The 21,127-nt window shown below is 37.4% G+C and overlaps 1 long non-coding RNA gene across 1 annotated transcript; it reads left to right on the top strand.

Moving 5' to 3' along the window:
* The first annotated feature begins 352 nt into the window (after positions 1–352).
* On the top strand, positions 353–19,994 carry LOC139790051 (uncharacterized). Its single transcript, XR_011723358.1, has 2 exons — positions 353–575; positions 18,819–19,994. It is a non-coding gene; the product is annotated as an uncharacterized lncRNA (long non-coding RNA).
* Positions 19,995–21,127: the final 1,133 nt, after the last annotated feature.

Raw genomic sequence — 21,127 nt, 5'->3', positions numbered from 1 at the left:
AAAAGGCTGCAAGTAGGTAGGACAAATTCAGTTCACTCCTAAAGGCTGGTTACTACTGTATGAGAGTATACGATATATTTAACATACTCCAGTTAATGAGATCAGTTTCTGGTATAAAGCACATTTTGAAAAATTGTGTGATATATGAAATGCTGTATTCTGGCCTTTAAGCACTGCCACACCCAAAGAAAAAAAATTTCTGCCTCGCACTATGTTAACCATTAGCTCAGGACTAGAGTAATTGTTAGCTGACTCTGTTTACTGTCTGGGCTGGTGATAGCCACACCTATTCATGAGGAGAGTCATTAACATTACACTGGAAGGGGCATAAAATCGTTGGAAGTCTCAAACTTTTACCTGGGTTGGGGCTAGGACATTGCTACAGACACATAGTATGCATTTGGATGATTACCAAATAAACTTGATCTCACAAACCCATTCTACTACCTGTAAATGGAAAAAAGACAGGTCTGACCCCAGAGCCACAGAGCAAGTGATGCAGGTGTGAGGCTTTATGACCAGCAATAGGCTGGGCAATGGCTGGGCAACAAGACATTTACGGATCTAATCTGTAAGTAGGTAGATTTTTTTTCTTTTTATTTCTACTCACTTGCTTCGGTCACCATTCGCATCTTGTGACCTACCTTGGCCAGATTTAAGTAGTCTTTTAACTTAGTGTTAGGGCAATTATAAAGTAACAGACAAATGTGAAGATCTTCGTAGGATTGCAACGGTGAGTCTTTAAACACATCGTAGTTCATCAGTTTTTCAGACAGTCCATAACCCTGGCACACTACCTCAGGACATACAAAGAATAAGCTTGAGTTTTTTTAATTTGCAGTGTTCATAATGTAGATAATAGCCACATTTCCCCCCATTCATAATTCTTACTACTTTTTGCATTATCCTGATACTTGGGGGTCAACAGTTATGGATTTGGGTCCTCTGCATGCAGACTTGGGAAGCACCCTGTTGGAGAACAACAATCAGTGTCTCTGTAAAGCCAGTGTAAGAAAAGGTGTTTCTACCACATCCTGCCAATGAATCTTTTTGTTGTCCAGGAGTGTATACTACAACGCCTCACCTGCCAACAAGAATACTGATTAGGTAAGGAGATCTCCACCCTAAATGGGCCACCTAACCCACAAGTGGAAATCACAGAGCTGAGCCACATGGGAAGTCTGAAGCCTGGTCCAGGGAACAATTAAGAGAAATTCCATTTATATGTGGGACTTTTGCTGAGGATTACCAATATCCTGACAAAAGGCCTGCTTAGGAATGCAATAAAGATTAAGAAACAGGTGATACCATACAAAGTCTTTAAATAGGGTTGTAGAGATAGTAGTGTTTATTTAAAACATGTTCTCATGCATCTAAGTGTACCCTATCCAAGGAGAACAATTAAAACATTTCACAAATGTGTGAATTGGGAGCTCAGGTACTCCCTCAGACATCTGGTGCTATCTTAACATAAAACATACATTTATTGACATTTTAGATGAACTAAAAACTTTATATCCAAAATGGCAAATCAGTTAATTGAAATGCTCGTGAGATGCAATGCCTATTTTTCTTGGAAGAAAACAGGGTGTAGAATTTATGTAATGACATGACCTTCCATGCCCAAGCTATGGATAGCATTTATGGCACCTGAGATTAAAGGTATTCCTGAGTCCGTGTCCCACAGTAAGATCTGGAAATGTGTTTCGACTCACCATGGAGTAAACAGTGATAATAAGCCTTTGCCAGAAACAAATGCTTGAATACCAAAACAATTGTTGAGCTTTAACCTCATCAAGTGGGAATGAATTTCAAAACAGGAAAGCACAGAGCAGTACAAAGCAGTACAAGCCCTAAAGCCATATTCTGTGTCTTGAGATGGAAGTTATGAATCACAGAAATTCTGTGTCAGCAGATCTCATATCATGGCAGGCATGCAGAGAATAAAGAGATTATCAAAACTGGGATGAGCTAAACCCATGACGTACAAACCTGCAAATGATCTGCTATTCAACAGATGCCAGCACAGGGCTTTCAACACGGGGGACAAATGTTCTAAATGCTTAATAGAAGCAAGAAGCCCTGCCTCTGCATGTTGAACCTGCTCCTGGAGTGTCAGCAAGCATTTTGCCAGGCACGTATGGCAGCAGTTTAATTTTCTGCTCCCAGAATTATGACTTCCTGCATAGGGCATTAAAGAACCAGCTGCTGATCTAGGTGAAACGTTCAGGTTTCATTCTTTTTAAATAAGCAGGTCTCTGAGAACTGCATGAGATTATTTTGTCTTCCATACGTACAAACATAGCAATTCTAAATATTGCAGGTAAAAGGGAACATGAATATTATTACACAGGATGTGAATTCAGACTATTAGATGCCCATTATTCTACTCTTGCAGTATATTATAAGAAAAAAAATGTGTTTAGTCAAGTGATCTATATCTTAACAAAAATACATTGATTTATATTTTTAGCCACCAGAAACAAATAATCTTAAAATCATACTCTTAGGTACTGGGGAATTGTACTCTTGTTATCATCCAGTTTTACTGATGAGACAATTAAGAGCAGTTTCTTGCAAGAAGAATTGTTCATAATTTAAATCTGATCTCTGGCATGGAGAGGAATCCTGTATGGGCCCATCTCCAGTTGAAACTTGATTAGCTTTACTCCTGCTTTGGATGTGCATGATTCTTTCAGGACCTTGAACCAGGAGGGAGCAGGACTATTTGAGCTAGTGCTCAAATGTTCAACCAGCATAAATAAGCATACCTTCCTCTGCTTGACTAGAACAATTAAAATACAAAAAATCATATGATCCTTTGTTTAAATGTTGTGTCAATCAATGTTAATCTTTTCAGATCTTCCCTTTCTTAATAAATGTAATAAGGAGAACTTGCTTAAATCAATAAAAGCAACAAAACAGTAACCTTAGCTTTACTGGCCTGTATGATCTGACTTTATTGCCAATTTATTTGTTTTTCTTTGTTACATCCATTACTGAGTTTTTTTAAAGGACTGTTTTTTTCTCAGATACATTTGTCTCCTAAGTTCTGACCCTACAGTTTTTTTTTTCTCTTAATAAGGAAAGAATATAGGAAATTCCTGAAGTAGGAAATGTGAAGACCATATAACCATCACCCGTCTATATATTAGATACTGAACTGTCTGTTTAGCTACTCTGTGGACATTGTTTTATGGTACAGATGCTTGTAGGAGAACAGAGACACCAGGAAAAATACTTCCCTTTTTAGAAGATTTATACTCTGTACTTCTGAAAGCCACTCTCAATCAAAGGAACCTTTGGTCACTTTTTCCCCATCACAATGAGTCCCAAATGAAAAGGGAGCAGCACGAAAGAAAAATTGACAGACTGATATTCTCCATACCTGTATATGCAACTTCACATAGAGAAAGTCTGTAACACTTTTTAGGAAGGGAGTGCACCATTAGCTCTTTTGGGGATTTGTCTCAAAAGAAAAAGGGTTGGGCAAAAAGTGGAGGATTTTTCCATCGAGCTTTCTATAGACTGTCTAAATTAAAATGTCACTGGAGCTACAAACTGCCTTGGATATTCACAGGTAAAGCCAGAACTGCAATATTTAAGTCTGATAATTATGGTGAAGACTCAGATTTTGTGGGATCCCAAAGCATTAGGGAATTCTCAAGTACTCTCCTTGTATTTTACAGTAGTTTTGATAAAACATATAATTTCCAAAAGATATTTTTATCTTCTTTGTAATCAAAGGCAACAGAACATTGTCTGCCAAACCCAGAAGCACAACAAACACAACACCATTTTAATGCATTTCTGGGAATACATAATCAGAACTACATGGCACAAGTCAATCTTAGAGCTCTATAACAAATCTACACCTTTTAAAAAATCACTGGGATTCATAACCAAACAAAGGCTGCTAAGTGACAGAGAAAAAAAAAAGTTAATTACTGCTGTATGCTAGATTACTGGCTACAACAAATAATCCCTATCATCAGTTCCTCAAAGGTTCCAGTAGAAATTATTCCTCTTATGCTCCAAAAGAGAAAAACAAAAGTAATTTTTTTCTCAAACATGTTTCCTCTACACAGGTGTTAAATACCTCCTAAATGGAGTGATGGACAGAGAATTAAAAGGAGCACATCCCATACTGCAAGAGATTGGGTTTTAGATCTTTTGCTCTAAATGATCAAATGGTCTTAGATCATCACTAGAAATAATTTCTCATGTTTTTTAGAATGCACCTGTCATATGGGGTACAAATGGCAAATAACACTGAAGTGCTCATATATACTGTTAATAAAATTTTAAGAGCTCCATGGGTTTTTCCAACACGTAGCTTTGTCAGTAGCAATACTACAGACACCTTTCATTTTCCTAATAATTGTTCCATTTAATTTCAATTCAGAAACACACACAAAATCAGCCAGCTTCATGTGGAGTAATTTTAGCATTTGTGTTGCAAAGTAAGCTGACCTGCAAAAAAAATTGGTTTAAATTTATTGGATCTACAGTGTGGTTTTACATTTCTCTCACTGACTACAGTTTAGTTTTTCTCTCATCTCCTGTAGCTTTGCTTCCTCTCATTCATTAGCCTAAATTGTGCTTGTTTCCCTCTGTCCATCTTCTCCCCATCCATTCCTGGGGCTAACTCCAGCCTCCATGCAATTAGTGACAACAATTCCAGCCAGCACCATCCTACTTTTCTAGGAACTGTGCTGTGACATGGAGGGAGTGCCCAGTGAAGGGGAAGCAGCCCCCCCATTTGTGAGGATGCTTAGGGAACCATTCACAGTCAGTATGTCCCTGCCGTGCTGGTCAGCATTATTTTATTGATACTTTCTGGTCCAGAAGATACTGACTTTCAAGAAAGATTTAGTACTTGTCATGCAAAACCCTGAAGAATCACCTCTGTGTTGTGTTGGTGCATGGACTTTTGTATGGTGGTTGTCCCCAGCCCCTTGGGACCCACAATATTAGTATTACTGTACTACCACAGACCCAAGAACAGGGAGTAGCATCAATCCATGGGGCTCATATCTGACTTTTTTTAATTTCTAAGTTTTTCTTTCCTTCGGTCTTAATAACTTTTTAGCATCAAATATAGCTGCTTTTAAAGGCTGATGACATTACAGGGCCATGAGAGAGAGCTTATGGAAGTCACTATTGGCATGCTACATACCATACAGTGTGCTCTAGGCATGGTATTTGCACAGTTCTTCTGCAGAGATGAATGAGCAAAAACATCACATACAATCTCTAACTATAAAATGTGCTATAATAAAAATTTTATTCAAGGAATTATATTGTGGAAGCATGAAACACTTTTAATATAAAACAAAACCCATGACTTTGATTAGTTCTTAGAAGTGAAATCTATCCCTGGGAAAACGACACCCAGGCATCAGGACTCTAGGCAGTTAGGGTGCCAAATGAGGAAAAAAAACCCATCTTACAGTGTCTCAATCAGCATACCTTTACAGACAAAGAGCATTTCATAGCTCAATGTTAATTGTCCCTTCGTTTATATTAAAGCTTACCTCAGTGACCTTGCTGCTTGTCAAAGGAAATTTGAATAAGAAAGGCTTTGCATTCCTGCTAGCATTCATATTTCATACACAGTCTAAGGTCTGTACACATTTTTTTAAATGCAGGTATAACTAAGATGTGGCAAAGCAGGTCATATATATTAGCAGTGTGGATTGCATTTACTAAAATGCCTGTATCTATCTAGGCACATAGCTAGGAACAATCCTCTCTTGTCAGAGATGTTTCTCATTCTTCCTAGCTGTTTCAATATTTTGTACTGTAGCTTTTCACCCTTTAGGTTTTAATGTGTGGATTTAATTTTCAAAATAAATGTTAGTATATTACTTTCAGTCTACAGACTACAATTGAGACCATGGATGAAAATGAGACAAGCTAATTCTCACTATAAAATGTAGCTGGATATGCTGACGTACAGCTGGGATGTATACGCTTGGAGTTCATTGGACTACCTGAGCATTTCCAAAAGCAGTGAATGTAACACATATTAACCTTTCCCTTTTGAAATGAAATTTTATTTTTTAACATTCCACATAGAAGAATGAAAGCCAGAAAAATCCCTTTTAAAATGTGGTCTCTTCTGCCTTACTCAACAAAACATTTCTTTCCTTTTCTAAACAATTCATGTTGAAAAGAAATTATCAACCTGATTGGATTTACTTTTGAATACAAACTATATATCAAGGTAATACTGAGCTGAATTTTACGTTCCATAATCATGTAAAGAAATATTCTTATCATGAAATAATAATAAACCCCTTGAAATTTAAATCTGTAACAGATAACTGACACATTAAATCTAGAATGGTAAGATGGTATGTGGAACCATTTTCAGCTGCTATCAATCCTATGTGGCTGTGCTTCTGCAGCGCTTACTGCATGTGGATTGCTGATATATTTTCTGAAGAGGATAGGATCTGTAGAATCATGGAACCATAGAATCAATCAGGTTGGATGGGACAGTCAAGGACCATCTGGTCCAACCCTTCTAGGTAATACTGTGGTTTACATGAGGTATCTCAGCACGCTGTCGAGCTGAGGCTTAACACTTTCTAAAATGGGGGAATCTACCATTTTCCCTGGGAGACCATTCTGGTGTTTGACTGTCCACATGGTGAAAAATTTACCTCTTGTGTCCAATCAGAATGTCCCCACTAGCCTTATCCATTAACCCCCACCTTATCATGTTGCTGAAGGACCAGAAGAGAAGAGAGCTAGCAACTGGTTGACTGGTTGCTTCTGGTTACAGGAGGACCAAAAGAACATAGAATTCAGCTGGCTGACAGGGGAAATGTGGTTGCTAGATGTCCAAAACAGAGGTTGCATTTGTCTGCTTCAAGTGCTATTTCCAGTTGCTGGAGGAGTACTGTCTGCCAGCAAACCAACAATAATTTACTTACTGTTTTACACATATAAAATCTGCTTGGCTCTATATATCAACTTTTATATACTCACACAGGCTCCCTGGAGCAAAATATGTCCCCAGTCCCTCCTGGCTCCAGACTCACACCCCTCCTCTGCCCTTCCTCCAGACAGCACTCACTACCCTTTCACCCCCTGGCACTGCACATAGAGCCCAGAGTGATTCCAGTGCTTAAAAACCAGTACTAAGACTCATAGACAGCATTGTGGTCACATTCTTAGCATCAAAGCAACTCTCTTGCTGGGAGCAGAAAGAGCCTCCATCCTTCCTTACAGCACTGCTGCAGGAGACAGAACTCTATGGCTGCCTCTACCTGTATCAAAAGCAACACTCACATATCCACTACAGAAGCAGCAGCTGCAGCCCTGCATCCTGCTTAGGCAGCAAAGCTGAAAGGAAAGCTTGACTTCTGAAAGTAAAAAATAAATTCACCATATGGGCAGGAGGTGTGCATATGTTTATGCACATCCTATTTAAATACTTCTGTATTTCACTTCCTTTCTGCGTTCATTTGATTTGCACAGCTGTTAATTGGTACCACTCATTATCTATCTCCAACACAGATAAAGTTTGACCAGGAATTTTTTTGTGTGTATTGCACAACCGGGGAGGGGTGTATCTGCCCAGCTGCATTGCCCAAGAGAGATGCTGCCAACCACCAGGGGAACAACTCATTTAGAGGGAGACAGAAACAAAGTACTTCACAGCACTTCGTCAAAACATCTGGGGAAAAAAGCCAAAAGAATTATTATTTCTGTGAAGAAATAGATCATAGATTTTTGCCTTCACTTTCCATAATGCACCCAGTAATATCTGGGGAAGATAAACACATTGTAAAGAAAGCAGAACACACAAAATAAATAAAATCCAAATAAATTGAAACTCTATTTTAATCACATTTTACACCAGCAGTGACATTGCTCTATATATCAAGATGGGGATGCACAAATATTTTTTCATTTGACTCCTGAGCTGAAGATGACATGAATGGAAAAAACTGCTTATACAACTAAAATTTCATTTGAATAGTTGTGTATGCGATTCATGCTGTTCTATTCACAGTATGATTTTATTCTACTTTCACTTGCCCTTGAAAATCTTTTCAAGAAAATCTTGAAAACATCTAAAAGGGAGGGAAAAGATGGAAAGTAGAAAAATATTATCATCCTTGTCCTCACTGTATTGAAAGAGCCTCAAAATAGCTTTTTGAGGTTATAGGTTTCTTCCAGTAAGAGACTTGCTACAGTGGAATTTTAGAAGAAATTAGGCATCTAAATCATAATTTTGAGAGCCTTTGCTGTCCAGCCCCATTCTGTCTTCCTTAATGACTTCAAGGGAACATCTAAAAATCACTGAGGTTGTTATTACAGTGAGTGACAGTGCCCTTATGCAGAATGTAAGGTGGCCAGAGAAGCAGAATCCTTGCCCAGGGTAGCACCGTACTTGGTAGCTGCTCTCCCAGCAGTGGATAACTTTCTGACTCTTGTTGCACCACCAGGCTGCACAGCCCTGGTCTGGGCTTGAACCAGACCTCTAAAGTCCTCTCCAGAATGGAGACCAAGACTGAATTTTCTCACAGATTTAAGCAGCAGTGGTTATACTCCCCAAAGAATGTACTAAAACACAGAGTCAGCCAGCCCCAGAGCACGGTCACTAAAAGAAGGGAGTTTTTATGCTGTGATGAGAAATAGCCCTATCTCTATATAGCTGTGCTGTGTCTCCTCTAGAGTACATACCTGAGATCACCAGACAAAGGACCAAAGACATGCCTGTCATGTCACTGGCTCATCAAATTACCTTGTGCATGTATGCACACCTCTCATCAGTTAAGCCAGTGACCAATATGACAGATTTCTTCATCACGTTGATTTATTAGGGAAGTGAAAGTTAAGCATTTCCAACTTCTTTTACATTGAAAACTGAAGTCTAATTCTAAGCAGTGTAAATTTATTACACGGCTGTCTTAATTCTTAAAGAACCACTGAAGTCGTGGTGAGCTGTACCCATACTCTGTCTTGGAGACTGCCAACCTTTCACATAGCATTAGTCCCTTCTCCAAGGAAAGGAGAGTGTATTTGTACTCATGCTCTGGATGGTGTATCTACATTAAAAGAGACCTTTTGTTAGCAAATGTGTTTTTAAGGCCAATACTTTGCATATGAAACCCAAGCCACTGTTAGGTTCCCTAAAACAAATGTTTCTGTTGAGATGCTCCACCAGAACCCTCCTTTAGGCTTTTCTACACATCTTTCAAGCTTCTTCTTGGCTTCTTCTTGGCTTTAGGTATCTCTTAAGAAAGATATGATTTTAATTGTAGTAGAAGATCTGCATAATGAACTGTCTTGTATGTAGCAGGGTAGTATTGTCTCTTCTGCTTTAAGCTTTGATAATTGATAAGAGGATTATCATCTTTTATCTATCATTGCTTTTTACTTTGTTGCTTTAGTCATGGGATCCTATTCATGAACAACTTGTAAACATACTGTTAAAACATGGCACGTTTTCAAATAATGGGTATTTAAATTATTTTTTTTTTTTAATTTTTTTGCACTATGGAAAAAAGTTACATCTGATACACCTATATCTGCCCTCTTCAAGTCAATTCTGACTAAACCAAGATTTACTAGAACATCTGGATGACCAGCCTGTGACCTTGAGGTTCCAGTTCCTTTTCAGATAGATATATAGGTATGGAGAAATGCTACCAAAACCTTAAAAAATAAGTATATGGAGTAGAAAGTACCTACTCCAAACCATTATATAGACTGAAAGCAGTTAATTTATAAATAAAGTGTTTTCTCAACCATGCAGAAATTAAGCTGCTGTGAACATCCCTATATTAAAACGATGCTAGATTAATTATTTTAGGAGGCAATTCGAAAGTCCACTTCTATGTTGACTTGGGATATCTTTTTCTTTGCTATGTGGTTTGGTTTGGTTTTTATTTTTCTTCACGTTTCTTCTTTCCATGTCTCACCATGATTTTTAGACCACTAAGCAAAACAATTTAGTCTATAAGTTCTTTAAGCAGTGCAAGAAACAAAGTTCAGCTTTTCATGACCAGTTAAACTTCATACCTATTGTAGACTTCTTCCACACCACTCTCCTGAGCCTCTTGTAGCAGGCCAGAGACAGGGCATATCATAACTGCTCATCTGGAGCTAAGTGTAGGTTTGCAGTACCAGCTAGTCTAAACATGATGTAAACTGACTGGATCACTTCTGCCAAACACACAGTATCTTCGCAGACAACTCTCATTTATTAATGACTCAAGTCTCTCTTCCCACCCTCCCTCTCTCCTGTTTAGACAATGATTTCAACAGACATTATAAGAATATATTTTTGAGTCTTCTATTCCTCTATTCCTTCTATTCCTATTGGCCAATAGCTTAAAAGTTCTTAAGCAAAAAAAGTAAGACAGACAAGTAGAAATTGCATAATCATAATTTCCTCAGGAAACCGTATTAAAAACAGATTCCTTAGATGTAATAATTACAGCCATTACCACATAATATACATTACCATGAGCATTAACTCACTGAATACAGATAACCTTAGGAATTTAAAGTGGATAACACCCTTTTTGTGTAATTTAAAAAAGGATTAAATTTGAGGCAATTAAGCATCATTAAAGTAAATGACTCATGGAGACCCAGTTTTCAAATATGAATGCCTAAGCTAGGTAGCTTAGACTATATTTAGGTGTTGAACCAATGTGTTAGATGATATTTGTAACACAGCCAACTATTTTGCCAGAAGTTTCAAAAGCCTGATATGGTCTTGGTCTCCTTACTATACAAAAATGTTTAAATGGCATCAATATTGGCTTTTCTTCCTAAACAGATTCTCAGCTTGAGGGTCTTATATTTATTCAAGTTTAAATAACTGTACTACCTGCTTATGAGGGAGAAAGTAACTGATCAGACAGGGCACATCATAACTTTTATATTATCACAAGCAGTGGAATGTGTAATTATTCCCTGTTAATTAGCTGTTTAAGAATGTTTAAAGATAGTAGGTGGCAATTTCAAAGCAAACAGGAGAAGATACTTCTTCGTACAATGTGAATTAGTTCTGTCATTGAATTTCTTGCCAGGGGAGGTTGAAGATGCTGTCAGACAAACTGAAAAAGTGACACAAAAATAGCAATGTAAACCGTAGCTTACTGGAAGCCAAAGGATTATTCTGGAAAAGTGTTTCTATCTTGGGCATCTGCTGCTGACCACTGTTCTGTTTCCTTGTTTTGTGGAGAAACATGTATTCAGGCAAGTATCTAGATGTATCTGTCAAGCATCCTGAGCCCCTGCACACAGCACAGCAAACCCTGCTCTCTGATTTCACATCCTAGGGTTGAGAATCAGGAGATCGCACCTGTGCATTTGTTCATTACTACACCATGAAAAGCATTTAGACCACTGTCTGAATGTCCAAATGTCAAATTTTAGCAAGCAAGCAAGCAGTCTTGGGGGGGAAAGGGACTTGGGCTCAAAACAGTTCTTACATTCTCTCAAACTCAGTTCTGCACCTATGTAAGAGGAGCCCCAGTCTTCATGCTATACTGAGACCTGCTGCATAAAATACTGAGAATAAACTTCAATGTATTTCAACATTACTTTTACTTAGCTATTTTATAAGAAAGGAGTACTTTATCTTGTTATTTAATTCCATACTAATTGATTTTGTGTAAGTTCTGTTGTTCTTCAGCTGTCTTGCCTCATTAGGGATAATGTATACTTCCTTTTAAAAATTAGCATGTTTTATAAGTGCCAAGCATACAGTGGTCAGAAGTCATCAAAAGTATTTTTTCTTCAGAACTTATTTCCGTCCTTAAACTTAGACATAAAAAATACTTGCAACTTCATGATTTCCAGAAGTCCCTCTAATTTTGGTGATTCATACATGCATGAAATTCAGAGCATATAAAATAATTCTAAACTTTTTCTTAAAAAAATTACTCTCAGGTGTACACCAGGCAGATTTTTTGCATTGTGAAATCAAACCAGTATCAATAGAATATCAGAACCATACAGAGAATTACAAAATACACAGTCTTTAATCTCACTAAATACCGTTTTCAAGAAAGAAATTATATTTGTTTGCTGCCAAAGTTTTAATGACCAAATTGTGGGAACCAGAACCCCAGTAAGATTGGGACAGTGAGAAACTCTGTTGCATACTTAGAGAAAATACTCCCTTCAGTTTTTTAACTAATTCAGACCAATGCACAGAACTACTGATATTTTGAATGAGGCATTAAAAATAGCAAGACCAAAACCCAGAACTTTTTCTGTTCCTGTGAAACTAGAATGAAGAATTTGACGTCTAGAAACTGTCAGAAACAATCCTCTAATTTCTGTTTCTGTAGATAATGCTTTCTTGCTTGACTAGATACATTAATTTAGTGTCTAAACAATATTTAATTTTTAAAAATGGATTATCTATCCAACACACTCATGATAGTGCTACTGGCTTATAGAATTACTTTTAAATACCGTTTGTGTTCATTTTAATTGAATTCCAGCTCTATTCAAAAACGATTTGGTATCAACTGTAAAAAAAAAAAAGAATAATCACTGAATAGGAATTGCACCATTGACTATTTTTATCATAATAAGTTACAAACTTCTTAAATAAACATGCATAGGTATACCATAGGCCTTTTGTTAGCCTTACATATAAATGTGAACGCTAAGTTCATTAATAGTTCATTAATTTGCTAATCAAAATGTTTTGGTTGTTACCAAGCAACAACAATCTAATGTTATTTAAGAAATTAAAATTACTATTAAAAGCAAAACACACAAACCAAAAAAAAAAAAAAAAAAAAAAAGCCACCACCAAAACCCAAACAAACACAAAAAAACCCAAAAAAAAACCCCAACCCAAACCGAGAAACATTTATATAAAGATTACCTCATTGTTTATGTAAATCAATCAATCTAAAAAACAAACCAAAATAAAACATCCTTTGGGGTACCTTAAAGTCTTGTGAGATAAGCTTTTTCTCTTTGGAAGGGAAGATATTAGCTTTCAGAGAAGCCAGGACCATAGAGATTTGTTGTCCCATAGGTGCACCTTTCATATGTCAGACTGGTGTAAAATAGGGCTGTTATTTGGTAGTTTTTCTAATAACTGACTCTTTATAGATGAATCATAACGTGATTCTGGAAACTTGGCAATTACAGCAATGACTGCACCATGCATTGTACATGACCTGCATACTAAGGAAGAAGAATACAAGGAGAAAAGAATGCTTTCTGTAGTTGTTAAAGCTCACCTCATCTCATTATATCCACTATGTGCACAGCCCTACTTGCTTAGAAGACAAATGTAAAACCAGCAGCATCCTACAGTCAGCATGTTACCTGCTGCTACTGCTTGATTTCCTCTGAAATGCTAAAATAACGTAATATCCCAAGATTTGCAGCTGAAAAAAACTCCAGAAAAAATATTCAGAGACAGATTAAAGTTTTTAGCTGTGCTCACTTGATATTTAAAAGAGTAACACTGAAGTTTTGTTTGCGTGAGAAAATACAAGCGAAGTACGTAAGCAAAATTGGTGTGTTTTTCAGAAACACTCAGCAACTTGAACTCACATTTAGTGCACCCCCAAGCTTATAGAAAGCAATCTGTTTGTATAATCTACGGTCTTTAAAGAAAAGTCTCCTCTTGTTTCTTTTTTTCGTGAAAGTCTTGGCAGATAAATGTAATACAAAAGACATTATCTTTCTTACCTGAAAGTAAATGCCATAAGCCAAATACATTTTCGAAACACATTGTTATAAGCACTTTGCTCTAAGAGAATGAAACTACCAAAATCACTTTTAATGTTCTTTTTTCCTTCATGTATACTTATATTTGTTGGCTTTCATCCAAGTTGTTCCAAATTGCTTTCTGAAGAGATGAGGAATACTTGATGAAAATGGGAATAGCAAATAATACACAGGAAAGACAACCATGTGCAGGAAGAGAGAAAATAAGCCCAATTTGTTCCAAAGTGGAATTTGGTTTCCTTTCTAGCTAACAAGAGAAATGTACTGCTTCAATATGCTTTGCCTAAAAAGGATCCAACCTTTCTAGGTGTGCAATTATCTGCCTGAAACACACACTACAGAAGTACATATATATATATATGAAAACATATATACACATAAACACATGCACACAGCATGTATATATACAGTTTATTACTGTATATATATATCTGCTACACAGTGAATGTAGTTTACTTTACTCTTTCAAAAATTTTAATTTTTGTTCTTACTTCACATCATTTAAGAAACATGCAGGTTCTGAAACTCAAGAGTTTTTTTCTCCTTTTCTTCATTAAAAGACCTGTCATCAGTCAAAGGGACTGGGGATTACGGCACTATTTACTAGCTACACAGTCCCTAGATAAGAGTTTGTTTCTCCACCTTCAAATGCCCTCCTTTTCCTGTAAAGGGGAACTGCAGGTTGGGAATGTATGTAATTTATGTATGTAAAAAATTTATGTAAAAAAGTATGCAGTGTCTCACTAAGGGAAGACCATGTGTAAATGCAAGAGATGGGGCATGAGAGGGAGAGGCATTATTTTCCTTTTGTCCCTTCCTCACCTGACGTGAGACTTTGGAGGGCCTGGGGAGCAGCAGAGAAGCTACAGTGCAGACAAGTGCTTGGGATACCAAAGCTGTGGCAGTGTTGCCAGAGATTATGAGGTAATGTGCCTGTAAAACCTCTTCCCACACGGTGCCTGGGGCTATGTGTTCACCTTCATCTTGTGATGTGACACAGAGATTAAAGATAGAGGGTGTCAGAGAGCCATCTGGGCAGATACCAGGTCAGACTGCAAATTGCCACCACCACCTTAGTTGGTTCCCTTCTCATAGGATGGGCCAACACTCAAACTGGAGCTCTTCCCAGAGATCTGATCTTTATTTTACCAGCTGATAAAACTAAAGAGAAGTGTTTAAGTGACTTGCCTAACAGATCTCAAATGTGCTTTAACACAGAGTTCATGAATATTTAACTACCGATTTGTACTTATTCTGCAGCAGATGGAGAAAAATTCATTTCAGAATGGAACTTAGGTTAGAGGTCTCCACTGGTCTGAAGAAGACAGATGTCAGTCTCTGGGTCACAATAGGCAGGGGAGGAACTCCCAAGTAGAGCAAGTCTCAGTACTGCTGTCTTTTATAGCAGAAAGTGAAAGAGAAAAAAGAGTTTGTCTTTGTCATAATGCAGAGGGGAAAGGTCTGGGGACCTACCAAGGTTCATCCGACCAAGGACATTGTAGTGAGTTCAAGCACAACCACTCACTGCTTCCTTTCTGTCAGCTCTGCTCTCAGTCCTTGGAATATAATAGCTATAGCCAATTTCTTATTAATAGGTATAAGGCGCAGTAGAATGCCAGTTTTATTTACTTTTTATAAACCCTTATCAAGGGCAGATAGACAAATTGGATGCCAGGTTAATGTTCAGAACCACCCTGAACCCAGGATATACTGTACCTGGCCAAAACAACACCCAGCTTACACTAACTACAGTTGTGAAATACAAGTTGGATTAACACAGCTAGTATGCTCTTATTCACATCGTCACTTCAGAAGAAAATACGTCTAGTGGAATGAATCCTGAGTACTAGATCAGGTGAATAAGATGTCCCTAAAGACTACTTTCAGTCTTTGTTTACAACATGAAAAAACCCTGAGACTCAATTATTTATCTACCCATTATTTATTCATTCACGTAGTAGTATCTCAGTAAACTAGCATGCGGTTTGGCTGCTCATTTTTCCCCTAAGGATTCTGGCAAAACACTCCTGCACAAAGGAAAGCTGGGGAGTATTTTCATTTGAAAACACAAAGAAAGAAAATATATCTTTTCAAATCTCTTTCATTACAGCTTTAGCTGGTGATGGACATATTCCAGACAGTCTGGTTCAAGCTTGGTTAAAGTCTTCAAATGTCTGGAGACTTCTGAAGCACCATAACAATATATTGTGCCCTTGGAAGTGGTTCCCAGAAAACCACCTTATCTCTGGAACACACTGAGAAGGTGTATTTGATTACACGTTCCAAATACAGAGGCGAAGAAATGCACATAGATTTACACACCCACACACTCCCATACCCCCCTGTCACTGTAAACCAAACTAGTTTATTTGAGGATATTGTTATTCTCAGAAAGTGTAACTTGCAACTCCAGAAGGCTTGCTTGGACTTGCTGAGTTCCCCTTTCTTGCTTTTTGCCTGACAGCCACAGCTCCTAGACTAACCATACTAAAGCTGCTGCTTTCACTTCAGAAGATTTCCTCAAAATTAATTCCTCTCTATTGCCCATTTCTCTTTAATGAAGAAGAAAACTGAAACAGTCAAAACAAACAGTCAAGTTTTGTATCTCATTATTATCATCAGAGGGAAAATCTTGGGAAGGGAGAATTTGGACAAAATATGGTTAGACTCCAATAACAAAAAGTATTCTGAATGTCATAAAATCTTTCTGTAAACCTGGGCCAGTCTTCACCATTAAACCCTCTCACATCTCAGATCTTAACTACACCACCTTTTAAACCATTTACAGTTAGAGTTTAGGATGAATGAACCAAAGCTCAGCCACCCCAGTGACTACCTATTAAAGTAAACAAAGAAGGGAAGAACAAACAGCTGCTAAAAATTTGGATGAAAAGAGTCAGAAGCTGGTGGCTGGTGGCTTTCAGTGTAATAAATGTATCTGGAAGAGTGTGAGGGGCAGCAACACATCTTCCTTAAAGAAGAGAGGTGTTAAGAGGCAGGAAAATCTAAGTGAACTGATGTAGCACAGCAAAGAAATTATTTGGTGAAAGAATGAAATTCACGGTGGGATTGATTTGTATTCAAACACTCACTTAAGCAATCCATATTTTAAACATAGTATATGCTGAGAAAAATTATGGATTACTATACTGTATTATCTGGATATTTAGAAGCACTGAAATGCTAGAAAACTGCATCAGTCATTGTAGTCTGCAACAAATTTTATCTATTAAAAAGGATAGAAAAACCTGATTTAAAAGGTTATAAATTGGGTTAGGAAAATGAAGCCTTCACAATACTGAACTACAGATCAAGACAGCATCCTATACTAATAAAGCAGCTTGACTATGACCGTAGAGTATGGCTAAAAAAATTTGAGGTTTTTTTCAGGTCATCACCTTCACAAGAGGAGATAGTGAATATTGTGGGAAGGCAGGTTTGTTTTTATTTATAGCAAGACAAATTTATCTATCTTTACTTATGGTGACCACAGTCACTTCTCTTCCTGTTCCTAGTCCCAGAGATTATTTATGAAGTTATTTGAGACCCCAGAAGGTAGGATTAAGGCATCCAAGTACAATGTACTACAATATCATAACACTGCACTGAGAATGAAATTCACCTCAATTATAATTTAAATAACAATCACAGAATTACAGAATTATTTGGGTAGGAAGGGAACTTTAACGTTATCTAGCCCAGCACCCCTGAAGTGAGTGCAGACATCTTCATCCAGATCAGGTTGCTTAAAGTTGTACCCTCTATTACCTTGCACACTTTCAGGGAGGGGACATCCACATCCACATCCACATCCACCTGGGCAGCCTGTGCCAGTGTCTCACCACTTTCACAGTAAAAAATATCTTCCTTATGTCCAGTCTTAACTTTACCTGCATAAACTCCTGCAATATAAAACTTTGGCCCCTTGTCCTGTCACTACAAGCAATGGTTCAATGACTGCTCATCTTTCTCATAACCCCTTTTATATAATGAGAGAACACCATAATGTCTCCCCAGAACCTTCTCTTATCCAGGCTGAACAACTCCAACTCTCAGCCTTTCTTCACTGGAAAGATGTTCCAGCCTCTGGTAATTTTTGATCATTTTTGTGGCCCTCCTCTGGACCTTCTCCAAGAGGTCTATGTCTTCTCTGTAGTGACAATTCCAGGGCTGGACACAGTACTCCAGCTGGGCTCTCAAGAAAGCAGAGTAGTGGGGAACAATCACAGAATAGAATCATAGAATGGTTTGGGTTGGAAGGGACCTTAAAGATCATCAACTTTCAAACCTCTGCCATAAGCAAGGACAATTCCCACTAAACCAGCTTGCTCAAAGTCCTGTCTAGCCTGGACTTGAACATTTCCTGGGAGGATGCATCCACAGTTTCTGTGAGCAAGGACTACCATTCTCGTGGCAAGGTTTTGTTCTTGGCTTTCTGTCCAGAGCTAAAATGAACTTGGTAGTGTATTTATAATAATAAAAGGACTATGCTTCAAGAATTCAAAGAATATCAGGTCTTATAATAAAGCAAATCTTGACTTTGTAATTAATGTATTGTAACTCAGGAATCAAAAAGACCTAGAGATTTCAATAAACTGGAACACTTCTGCACTTGTTTTGGTTCAGGCGTGTCCTGAATTTACTTTCACAGTAATCTGCTTCAGATAGACAATTTACCTAAAACAAGCATATTTAAGCATATTTCTAATGATGCATGTGATAATGAGTCTCACTGAAACAGTGGCATATAACCTATTTTTTTTTGTATGCCAAAAACCCACAATAAATGGCATGTCAAGATACTAAGCCTTTATATCATACTCATCCACCTCACAACATGACATGACAGGCATCAAACACTAGCCATGACCAAATTAATTCCTAGAAAGACAGACACATTTTTTGCCACAAGCTGACTTCTGAACCCTTGTCTGTCCTAGTAGTATCAACGATGTCAGTGACATTTACATTGCTCATAATGAAAAACACTTTTAAAACCAGAATAACTGGCTTCTGGAAAAACAAAATATTTTGTTCCTCCCATTTCACCTGTGTTCTCCTGCTTGCCCCATATTTAGGCCTGCAAAGCAAGCTGTGGTGTGTTGCTCAACGTTGCTACAATTGCTCTGGCGTGGAACAAAACAAACCACCATAAAGAACAAGAACTCCAAATCGCAGATTGTGAACAACATCTTAAGTGCTCATCTGCTATTCAGGCTCTGCAATTAGACCAACAACAGCAGACGTACTGGTAAAGAAGGAAATAATTCACTATTGAATCTCATCTAGGCATAGGACAAGAGGTTGATTTCCTCCATTGCTAGCATGGCTATTTTAAATACAAAAAATAATTATGCTCAATGTTTCAGTAGGCTTGTATTATAAGCTGTAGTACCTTAGCCACATGGAAAGGGAATGGGTTGAGAGGTTTTTAAATATGGTTTTTCCATCTGTGTCCAATTAAGTGTCCATTGAGCATCAAGTGTCTCATTGCTTAAGAGATGCCTTTGTAATTTAATTCATGTGAGTTTCATAAATACTTATGTTATTAGTAACAAACAATCCATCTATAGCAGTACTTTTCTGTGTCCCCTAGCCAACAAATAAGAAATGGTCCCCTCAACACATGCTTATCCATCAGTTATTGACGCACAATAGCAGATTCCTGAGTGTCAGCTGGGTACATGACATTCTGATTGCTTAGTACCTATTTAGGGTATACTTTTCTGTCAGAAACAAAACAGAGTTGCTATGGGAAGACAATGATTGATTTCTTATGCCATCTCGTGGAAAAATTATTAATTGCAAGACAGTCTCAACCTCTTTTGCATGGTTTTGAGATAGCAGAAATGTCATGAGCATGGTTCAAGCCAGCTTTTCTTCCTACATGAAAAACCTGTTGTCTGTGAAGGAGTAGCCTGGTTTGCCAGCATCTTAAAGTCAAGTATTTTTGGTCAGTCTATCTAAATTCAGTGATTTATCTTTCTGTGTTCCTTGTGGATTGTGTGGTCTCCACCATAAAGCCCTAATTCATGTTCCTTGCTATAGATGATTTTTAGATCTTCCTTCATGTTCAGATTTTACAGAAAGATAATACACTTTTAAAATTTGTTGCACAACAGGAGTATTCTCACCTTGACTGTTGGGTTAGAATTTTTTTTTTCAGTACTTTTCAAAAATAGCAAAATAATTGTTCTAAAAATAAATATTCACTGTTTGCTTAATTGAATTTATAAACATGCAAATTAAAAACCCCAAACAATGACAATATTTTTTTAAAAAAGAAAAAGTTACCAAAATGATGAAATATCAAATTTAATTTTTCTGTTATACAGTATAATGTCACTTGGGTGTAGCTGGAAAATGAGAAAACACACGAAAAAGTCTAGAAACAACTTTTTCTATAGTAACTTAAACTGGAGTGTGTTATCTCATAGAGTTCTCAGAAGACTAGAGAGTACTGTTTTGCAAAAAAGGTTTAGGTCACCTTTGTGTTCGAAGTCCTCTTTCAATCCATCAGAGACTGAAACAAGATATATCTTTCTTTCCTCTCCTCCATCCCTATGATGTTCTGTCTATAGGAAATCTAACCACTCATCTAAATCTTATATTTAATCTATAGACACTTGCTAGATTACATTCACAGAAGAACATAAATTATAAGATCCAGGAAACCCCAGCAAGAGTGTGATGGAATAACAGTATGCAGCTCTTTTCAGCAATAATGTGAATCAATAAAGTCAATCTCTATATTCCACTCTGAAACTATATGTGTGAGTGTTTGAATTCTTTCCTTATATTTATGGTTATCCTTCGATTATGTTTCAGTATATCAAATAAGATGACAGTGGAGATAAACACCATGTGCTCACTGTAAAATGAATGAAAATTGCCTAGGTGCAGTCTAATCCAGAAAACATTTCAGGGACTGGCCCATTTTCTCCTCCCCACCACTCACCTCAGAAGTAACATATCCTTATGCCACATTTCTGCTTCTTGTTAAAGCAGAGGTTGCTCTCTTGCACTGGTATATGATACATTTCAATTGGTCAAGAATTCTCCACAACAATGTCAAGACCAACAAATTGAGTAATTGTTTAAATAAAAGCTATTCGGCATGGCAAGCTGTTGGAGAGCTTTTGGAGGAAAACAGACGTGAGCAATCCTGACTATTTTGCTTTAGCCAGAGTGAGCTGAGGGCCTTGAGGCCCAGCTGCAAGGTTACTAGAAGATCAGCTATGGGCAAAAGATAAGGGAGTTGGCAGCAGAAAAGAAGAATAACAGGATGGGAAAGCATCACATAAACAACACATAAAGAGTTGTATTTAACCAGTTAGATAGTGCCCTGTGGCATATGAAGAATGTGTTGTACCAATCAGCAATATGT

The sequence above is a fragment of the Heliangelus exortis genome, chromosome Z (assembly GCF_036169615.1).
Source record: "Heliangelus exortis chromosome Z, bHelExo1.hap1, whole genome shotgun sequence".
NCBI lineage: Eukaryota > Metazoa > Chordata > Aves > Apodiformes > Trochilidae > Heliangelus > Heliangelus exortis.
Note: the sequence above shows the minus strand (reverse complement) of the source record. Positions and strands in the feature narration are given on the sequence as shown.